The 10,369-nt window shown below is 37.6% G+C and overlaps 1 long non-coding RNA gene across 1 annotated transcript; it reads right to left on the reverse strand.

Annotated features, from left to right (window-relative positions):
* Nucleotides 1–1,323: 1,323 nt before the first annotated feature.
* LOC134672812 (uncharacterized) lies at nt 1,324–3,143 on the reverse strand. Its single transcript, XR_010099389.1, has 2 exons — nt 1,739–3,143; nt 1,324–1,692 (listed from the first exon to the last, which is right to left on the reverse strand). It is a non-coding gene; the product is annotated as an uncharacterized LOC134672812 (long non-coding RNA).
* Nucleotides 3,144–10,369: the final 7,226 nt, after the last annotated feature.

Below are 10,369 nucleotides of genomic sequence, written 5' to 3' on the forward strand. Positions count from 1 at the left end.
ATGTGCATATGCATGTATAGTCAGACCGTAAAAAGTCTGCAGTGATTTTGATCGCAGTGCAAGTGTCATTTTAAACGTCAAACTTCTGTGAAATTATGACGTACAAATAACACATACACTGCGTGGGCTATCAAATCCGCTGCAGAAGTTTATTGGTGCGACTATAGTTCAACTTCAGTTTTGACACTTTGGTGTCGTGGCGTGTGAGTGACAGCTTTCGTGTTTGACACGGTGAGAGGTTCCATTTCATACAACTTGTCAATTGACATGGACCTTCACGTGACATAGGTACCTAGAGTCAGACCGAGAAAAGTCTGCAGTGATTTTGATCGCAGTGCAAGTGTCATTTTAATCGTCAAACTTCTATTAAATTATGACGTATAAAATAACACTTGCACTGCGTGGGCTTTCAACATCGCTGCAGACTTTTCTTGCTCGTACTCTAAGTGCCTATATCTATGTCTGATACTGAATTTTCTTGTTTAAAATAGCTACACAAAGAAAATAGGTAGTGTATGATTTTACATGCAACATTTTTAGTCACTTATTCGCATCACACTTCGATTGTATGGGAGCGGGTTTTATCGGTAAGTTCGTGTAACTCATAAGTTATTTCACTCGCACTTATCTATTGGTACGCGTGGGACGCCTGATATCACGACTCAGTCGTATCAAAATGAGATCAAAACGATACCAAAATTGTGATGTCAGAATCAGCCCCCTGTTGTTCTGACCATGACAATGTTTTCGCCGTTACGGAGATAAATTATTTTCGTAATCACAATGGACACGTTGTTATTTCGTTAAGCTTTGTGGCCACGTGTTTTATAAACTATCGGTCGCATCGCTAAAGGCGAATTTAAAAAAGTTATGGCCTTCTGACGAAACTTGAAATCTAAAAGATGTATGCGGCGGTTAGGTAGTTTTAGTATATATGTATTATATCATATACAATGTATAATATGTATCGAATACCGACGGTCTTAAAGGCGGTGGGCGCGTGGGGTAGTATCTCGATGTATTACTTCACAGCTAAACCAATACCTACCATTGCTACCAGTGCATGAAATAAACATTCGGACTCGTTAACCATACTAGTGCCTACTATATTTCAGTACTAAATAATAAAAAGAACTAATTTCTTTAAGGATGTTAACGGATTACTTTCAAAATAAAATGATCACATGATACCGTTAAAATCTTTATTCAAGTCAAACTAGGCCGGCTACAACCCTAGACATCTGACCTAAGAAGATTTAGATATGGGACCGGCAACAAACTCAGAGGGACAAATCTTTTCAAAACAAGTTAAAACAACACATAACACATCCTTTCTTTATTTCACAAAAGTAAGCTTCTAATGAAACATAAGAAACCAAAATAACACTTGAAATAAAACACTTAGCTAAATGGTTAAAGAAGGCTAGATTCTATAAGCTATCAGAATAATCCTTCAGGTATAAGCCTTCAGGAACGTAGCGAGTTAGGCACGAGGTTGGCTAACGAGTACGTCCGATCTCTAGCGCGGTCCGATCAAGAAGAACTACCAGCGGCGGAGCCACCCTGCTCCCGCTTCAAGTCAAGTTGGCAAACCTGCTCGACCAGTCTACCAACATACCGACAAAAATGCCACTCGTGCCTACGCTCACTCGAGAAAAACCTCTCGACGTTCCAAAGCCTTCTACCTGTCATCTTAGTTCAACAATACGCCAATAGATGGCGTTACTCTCTACGTGACTTTATTTCCACAATGCGCCAATAGACGGCGTTACTCTCTACACAACTTTATTTATTTTGTTACAACCAAATAATACGTAGCTCAACATTGCTAATCGATTTTATACAGGCGTCTAAAATAAAGAACTATAACGCTGCAATACGTCTTTCTGGTGTCAGGCTCCGACACGGCCATCCTGCGCTACACACGTCCTCGTGTGTGGGTGTATGCATTTGATTCTGTAACAAAATACTCAGCACAGTATCTCATCGCTCGGTCATTCCTGACCCACAATTTGGGTCTCACTCAAATTACTATTAAAATCAAACTTTGTTACCAATCCAACCAAAAAAAATAATTGTTCAAAATTACTTTAACAATCCTCAATTCTCTAGTCAAAAATAGTCCATCGAGCAACGACTAAATAAAAAATAATCAGTAATCATCGCCGCTATCTAGCGGATACACTCAAATTTGTGTGAAAACAGAACAATCTCAAACATCAAAAACACAAATCACAACAGCTCTAATTCATTGCTCGACAGTATCACTACTATTGTCATCAATATCAATTTACGGGAAAATTATCTGGCATTAAGAAAAAAATCTTTGGTCATATGTGATAATAATCATTGTAGGACATCTTAAAATAAATAGCACACTGACTTAATAATGCCAATTTTACTCATATGAACACAGTACATCAACGGGAATTCATTTTTAACAAAACAACACCAGTCCTTCGGTGCATTGCCAGTCCTTCGGCAGATACCAGACCCTCGTCAGAAGTAACCATCTCAGCCGCGTAAGTGCTACTCCTCGCAAAGAGCATTCTGCACATAAAAAGCAGACCACTTGCACCTCTTACATGCTCCGGCACTTCTGATGCGGTCACTAAACAATACCCAGTCCATCGGGCGTGCCTTCAGTCCATCGAAAGCAAAATAGTAGTGCCCAGTCCATCGGGCGTACTTTCAGTCCTTCGAAAGTAAAATCTTTCAGTCCGTCGAAAGCAAAACCATGTTAAGAGTGAATTCCAAAAAGAAAATAAAAAGAGGCTTTTAAATCATGTTACTCAGAACCATTGGTACAGTCAGCAGCAGAAGTCGCTATACACTCCAGGTGCTCAAAGAGAGGTAAACGTTTAAACTGTCAAAAAGTTGTTGACTGTCATGGTAGCATTTACCTGTGAGCGCTCAACATGTCACAAATATCTTAACAGTCGCTATTCATTAATTTATACACTTACAACAAATCATTGATACCTTAGCTGTCAAAAAACCACTGGTATCTAAGCGGTCAACGTGTCAAATATATCTGAACAATATGAAAAAATAGACGTTTAAAGCATACATGTATGGTCGTATATTGAATGAATAATAGCTATGCTAATTTCAGGTAAAGCGTTTTGACAATCATCGAAAGCAGTACAGTCTTTGTCATCACATATATCTATCTCACGTTTTGCCCTTCAACCATTGACAGGGGCCTGTCAGTCAATTTACTGCAAACTATTTCTTTTATTGAATAGAATCATCAAAACGAATGAGTGACACATAGCGAAAGCTAAATGAAGCCGAATTTAGAGCAAATTGTCAAGGCACGTTGTGGTCTTGTTACTAAGGCGTTTGCTTTTCAAAGCAGAGACCGCGGGTTCAAATCTTAGTCGGACGCACCTAGAGATTACACCTTTTTTTTTGGTTTCATTTCTATTATTAATTTGTAGTTTTATATTAATTTCGCATAAGTTTATATGTTTTTTGAAGATATGTCACATGACCAACCCCGAACGCGGAAAAATAATTGGAAGTTTAATACATTTTGCTGGTCTGATGTTGAAATTTTCTATGGGAGAGTAAATTTTTTTCCGGGGTTTCGGGGTTGGTCCCATAGTAAAAGTTGCTCAGTATGACCTAAACATTAATGGGTCTCTTTCTTGGCCTTTAGTTCTGATACATACTGTATATAATCTCTGATACCGTATACTCTAGATATCCTCTCTGCTAAGTTGTAAAAACAAAATTCGTCATTCCTATGGTCAACAGTTAGCATATTACGTAGGTATATGTATGGCAGTGATGGTTTTATCGCATAGGTACATCTATAGAAGAGGAGGCATGCACAGTTCTTGCGGATCATGAGTCCAACCAACAAAATAAAGAGAGGAGTCATAGTTGGTTATGCTTAACATCTTTACTGCCCGTGCTCCTCACGTGGGGCCACGGCTAGCCTCTATTACAAAGCCATAAGGTTTACATGTCAGATTGGGACAGTGAACGTGTTAAGTTTCAATTCTATTATTTTCTCCTTCGTTCTTTGATCGATTCGGAGCATCGTATTTTACTACTATATAGGATATTTTAGTACAATAAGCGGGCTAAATAAATATATTAACATATAAATATGCTCTACGGTTTGGAAGAACGGCCGCCTATGATAGTTATAATAAAAAACCGGCCAAGTGCGAGTCGGACTCGCGTTCCAAGGGTTCCGTACATTACACAATTTGTAACACATTCGCTGCGTTACGGGAAGCATTGGCCGTATTTGACTTTCCGCCGGTGCGGCAGCTATCAGCGCTTGTCTTACGGACCCCCAGTGTGGCGGTAGTTTTTCTATGTTCTCGTGTGAGTAAGAAAACTATGACCTGTTGAGTCACTATATTCTCGATATTCGTACTTCCAGTATATTCGCTATTTCAAAAGAAAAATGTACGGGAAGAATTTTTGCGTATTTTTTTTCTTTAGCGCGGTACGGGTACTATTTGTCCGTATTCCATCACCCCGTACCGCACCGAAAGGCGGGCACGCAGCGCTCAGATTGGTCATGTCATAGTGCTGCGCATTGTTCAAAATTCCGCGTCGATACATTTTATTAATGCGCCAATTAAATCTATGACATCTATATTGAAAATTGCCTACTCTAAAAGTCCGACCCCTTTTTATAATTATATGAGGATGAATAATATTTGTTTTGAACACGTACAGACACGATGAAGATAATAAATATTATTATTATTTTGGAATTTTAAGTATACAGATCCGCGGGCGGCGGCTGCTGTATATACACAAGGATATAGTCTATTGATCAGAACGACTTTCAGGTCAAATCGATAACGTTCCAGGTCTGTTGGAACCTGTACATGGACATGATACGGGAAAAAGTAGGTCGTGCCGCAAATTTGGCTTTCTCAATACGGGAAGTATATGACTCGTAAACCACTGGCAGTAAGTTTGGGTTTTGCGCTGCCGCATCGAATGTATTTTTTTATGTGAAACTTGAGTGAAATGTCTTTAAAAAATCCGTAGGCGTCGGATCAAAAACTAAGTAATTAAGTCCGACTCACGCTTGACTGTACATTTCTAATAGGTTTTCCTGTCATCTATAGGTAAAGATCTATTTTATGTATTTTTTCCAAAATTTTAGACCCAGTAGTTTCGGAGATAAGGGGGGGGAATGGTAATTTTTTGCCTATTTTCTTGAATTACTTCTAAACTGTTTATTCTAAAATTATAAAAAAAATATATTTGAGATTCTCACAATGAGCTCTTTCATTTGATATGTAACACGATATAGTTTGAAAAACTTTATTTTTTAATTTTCTCATTTACCCCCCAAAAGTGGCTGCCATGTTTAAAATTCATTTGTTTACGTTACATGTCCGTCTTTGGGTCAAAAATTTTCATATGTGTTCCAAATTTCAACTTAATTGGTCCAGTAGTTCCGGAGAAAATCGGCTGTGACAGACGGACAGACAGACAGACAGACAGACAGACAGACGCACGAGTGATCCTATAAGGGTTCCGTTTTTTCCTTTTGAGGTACGGAACCCTAAAAACCGATCATTCTCGTAGAACCTATACTTATTTATTGTCTAAGTTTGACACTTGACGATAAAATACTTCTTTAAGAAAGGAGGTGTCAATTCGTAGTTGCTACAGTATTTTTTTAAAAGATTAACAGATAAAATGTTGATGCTTAGTTACCATTGAAATAACAACTGCTTAGCAACTGGTGGCACCCTAGCTGCTGACGTACGTGATTGGCAGTGCGTGTAGGTATTAATGACAGCAGCTTGAATTTGAGTGCTCAGTTACCACTGACTTTGTAACCGTTATTGTCACTGTGATTAAATAAGGGTGTATGTGTTAAAGAAAAACTCAGAAGTTAAGGTATTTGTGACGAACTGAAAGCCTACGCTAAAATGGCAACTTAGATGTCCTTATTTTTGTGACGATTGAAGTGTATATGTTTTCTTGGACACCTTGCCCGCTCAGGTATATCTGCTGCTGACTGTACTATCAGCGTCAACTGATCGACTGAAAATGAACATTACTGATCAAAATTACTAAAGGTCGCTTTCTACTTTAGCTTTTAACAACAGAAACTCGCTCAAGACTTCTATGCAGAAGTAAAACTTCTCAAAATAATCCCAACAAAATGGGAACTGCTCACCAGATTAATAAAGCATGATGCACGCGACCAAGTCAAAGGTGGTGGTGATGAAGTCCGACCCAAGCACGAAGGCTGATGCTTTCCGCCTTGCAGTTGCCGTTGCTGCGGCAGATGGCGAGATGCACGATGTAGTTTAACATAGCTCGTTGTTACTGAAATCATCATTTGCACGGCATCAGGTTTATCATGTAAGCAGGCTAAACTCAAAAGGTTTATGAAATGCAATGTGGCAGACACAAAAAACATGTTTCCAATGTATACGGGACTTCAAAAATCTCAGAATAAAATTTAAACTTCAATGAGTGCGTTTTATTTCATTCTATGAACAAAAACACGTGTTCCAAAAACAAGTAACACGGTAAAATGGGCCAATACGAAAAGTGACAGCTAATTAGTTACGTTAGACTGTTATGCTTCGCCATTACACTCAAAATAAAATTCACTAATAAACAATTAGAACGAAACCTGTCCTTTTATTTCCAAATCTCCAGCACAGATGATACTGCACAGCTGCTTCTGTGTCACAGGCGTAATGGTGTCTGTAAGTTGGCTCGGCTCGGGCTGCAGGACACTGTAACATTAATTTTCATATGCGTAGCTAATGTTTCCATAGTCTGCACGATTTGTAAACTATCACGCCATTACGGGCAATAATTTGTTGTAATTTTATTAACTACTAAACGTTGCCACCCTAAGGATTGCATAATCCTATGCATTAGCAAATCAGCAGGATCAATTTCTAACGGTGCATTGTATTTTTATGAAAAAAAATATTTTTGAGGGTAGATGCACAAGTGAGCGATGAAATAATATCACGTCGCGACAGCCAATTTTTGGTTTTAATTAACAATATGGATTTCAAATCAAAATAATCCAAGATCCACTTAGATTTCAATGGATTATAAAAATTAATTGCATCTTCATAAAAAAATCAATTATTGAGGGTAGATTCACAAATGAGCGATAAAATAATATCACGTCGTGATAGCCGATATTGGATTGTAATTAACAAGATGGATTTCACATCAAAATAACTCAAGATCACTTAGATTTAAATGGATTACAAAAATCAATTGTATTTTCATGAAAAATCAATTATTGAGGGTAGATTCGCACGTAAGCGATGAAATAATATCACGTCGTGATAGCCGATAGTTGGTTTTAATTAACAGTATGGATTTCAAATCAAAATGACTCAAAATCGCTTCGATTTAAATGGATTATAAAAATTAATTACAAAGAAACGTAACGATCCCAAAGATGACGTCACGTCACAACCGTTATGCTCGACTGCCTCAATCATAATTCATAATTTCACAATAATTCTCACCAAATAACAATGAATTACACTCACCTTTCAATCAAGGTTAGACGCGTGAGCTTACCGTTACCACGTGTCCAGATTATGGAATGTAGGTCACCAGAAATACACCACGCTCCCAGGTGGCTGTGTGAGCAATACATGATACCTTAACATCCCACTTGCTGATATCGAATACCGACGGTCTTAAAGGCGGTGGGCGCGTGGGGTAGTATCTCGATGTATTACTTCACAGCTAAACCAATACCTACCATTGCTACCAGTGCATGAAATAAACATTCGGACTCGTTAACCATACTAGTGCCTACTATATTTCAGTACTAAATAATAAAAAGAACTAATTTCTTTAAGGATGTTAACGGATTACTTTCAAAATAAAATGATCACATGATACCGTTAAAATCTTTATTCAAGTCAAACTAGGCCGGCTACAACCCTAGACATCTGACCTAAGAAGATTTAGATATGGGACCGGCAACAAACTCAGAGGGACAAATCTTTTCAAAACAAGTTAAAACAACACATAACACATCCTTTCTTTATTTCACAAAAGTAAGCTTCTAATGAAACATAAGAAACCAAAATAACACTTGAAATAAAACACTTAGCTAAATGGTTAAAGAAGGCTAGATTCTATAAGCTATCAGAATAATCCTTCAGGTATAAGCCTTCAGGAACGTAGCGAGTTAGGCACGAGGTTGGCTAACGAGTACGTCCGATCTCTAGCGCGGTCCGATCAAGAAGAACTACCAGCGGCGGAGCCACCCTGCTCCCGCTTCAAGTCAAGTTGGCAAACCTGCTCGACCAGTCTACCAACATACCGACAAAAATGCCACTCGTGCCTACGCTCACTCGAGAAAAACCTCTCGACGTTCCAAAGCCTTCTACCTGTCATCTTAGTTCAACAATACGCCAATAGATGGCGTTACTCTCTACGTGACTTTATTTCCACAATGCGCCAATAGACGGCGTTACTCTCTACACAACTTTATTTATTTTGTTACAACCAAATAATACGTAGCTCAACATTGCTAATCGATTTTATACAGGCGTCTAAAATAAAGAACTATAACGCTGCAATGCGTCTTTCTGGTGTCAGGCTCCGACATATGTATTATATATCTTAAATATATATAGTTGTTTACATATTTGTTATATTTCAAATATTAGTTTTTATTTAGTTTATACTTAATTTTAATAATAGTTTGTATAAGTTTTGTTATTGAATAAATGTTTCCTATATTTCATATCCCATACTTTGTATATACATAATTATAGTAGGATATAGGTTTACCTATCTTGTAGGATATTCAATATTTTATCTTTATGCCGTTTAGTACAGCTTTTATGTCTACCGTTCTCCAATTTTCCCTCAACTGCTCAAGGGTTAACTGGAAGAGATCCCTGAAAGGGATAAGTTCGCGTTTGTCGTAATGATGTGTAATCTTTCATGTTTTATGTTTCTTTTTGTACAATAAAGTATTTTACTACTACTACTACTACTACTACTATCATTTGAATATTGTGTTGGTGTTCACGTGAGACATTTTTTGTGGTTTAGTTTTTTTAGGTACGAGGTATTAGGTAGGTGCAGTCGCCATCAGATATATCTTAGCAGCCAAGGTGTTCACAAATATCTGAACACGCCTCTATTGTCAAGGCGTTAGAGTGCGCGTTCAGATATTGTGAACACCTTGGCCGCTCCGATATATCTGATGGCGACTGTACACTAGGTACAGATGCTAGTGCATAATCGTATTTTCACAGAAACGTACGTTTCATATACGAAAAGTACGGCTACCATCAGTTTGGCATTGACATAAACGCTATCGTGAACGTAATTTACTTTCTATATACATATCACTTTCGCACTAATATGTCAGTACGAGCGAGATGCATAGAAAGTAAATTACGTTAACGATAGCGTTTATGTCAATGCCAAACTGATGGTAGCCGTACAGTATATTTCATATATTAACGATTTAGAATACTTATTACATACTACATAGTAGCATGACTAATACGAACGATGGTAATCATGGTAAAGGATTATGCACTACATCTGTAAACTGAATTTGCTCATGTAATTTCGAATTTTGATGTTGAGAGGCAATCGCCGTATTCGAACTTCAAGATATTTACTAGAGACGACACGTACTAGATCCATTCTAGATACGTTATAGTTTAGATATCAACTATTTCTCTTTTACAGCGTAATTCGGGCAACCAATGTCACTTTTACGTTAGATAGCGTAAGATATCTATTAGATGTGAATTGGATCTCTAAGTCATATCCTGTGGGAATCGTTCAAGAGTATCTCCAGAGTCGCGCAAGTGTCAAATTTGACAGGTTAGATCTTAAACATATCGTTATCGTATCTTGGTGATGTCTAAAAGATGTCTATTTCAAATGATATTTAGAGCTCGAGCTTTCGAGTCAAACGAATTTACAGTCTCATTTTAAATCAGCATTCTAAATAACGTGACTAGGTACACGTGATGCTTACATGATACGTTTTCCAAATATTCTAAATCTAAAGCTCTATACTAAGTACGAAGGATTTTTGAAACTCAACCCCTAACTTGAATAAAAACGTGGTTGAAAGCCTCCGGCGAATTCTAAACATAGAAAGACGCTATTAGATGCTTCTTTGAACCTCTTTAGACGATGCTTTAGACGGTATAGGTATAACGTTAGCCAATAACGTACCTATTAGTAACTAGCTGTTGCCCGCGACTTCGTCCGCGTGGAATCTTTATCTTCAACATTTTACATCTTTAGTAGGTACCTATAATTTCATATCCAAGCAATGTTTAAATTAAGTACTTTTCCTTTTTAGAAAAGTTGTATGAAGTTTTAAGTCAAGTGAATTTTG

The sequence above is a fragment of the Cydia fagiglandana genome, chromosome 17 (genome assembly GCF_963556715.1).
Source record: "Cydia fagiglandana chromosome 17, ilCydFagi1.1, whole genome shotgun sequence".
In the NCBI taxonomy this organism is placed as follows: domain Eukaryota; kingdom Metazoa; phylum Arthropoda; class Insecta; order Lepidoptera; family Tortricidae; genus Cydia; species Cydia fagiglandana.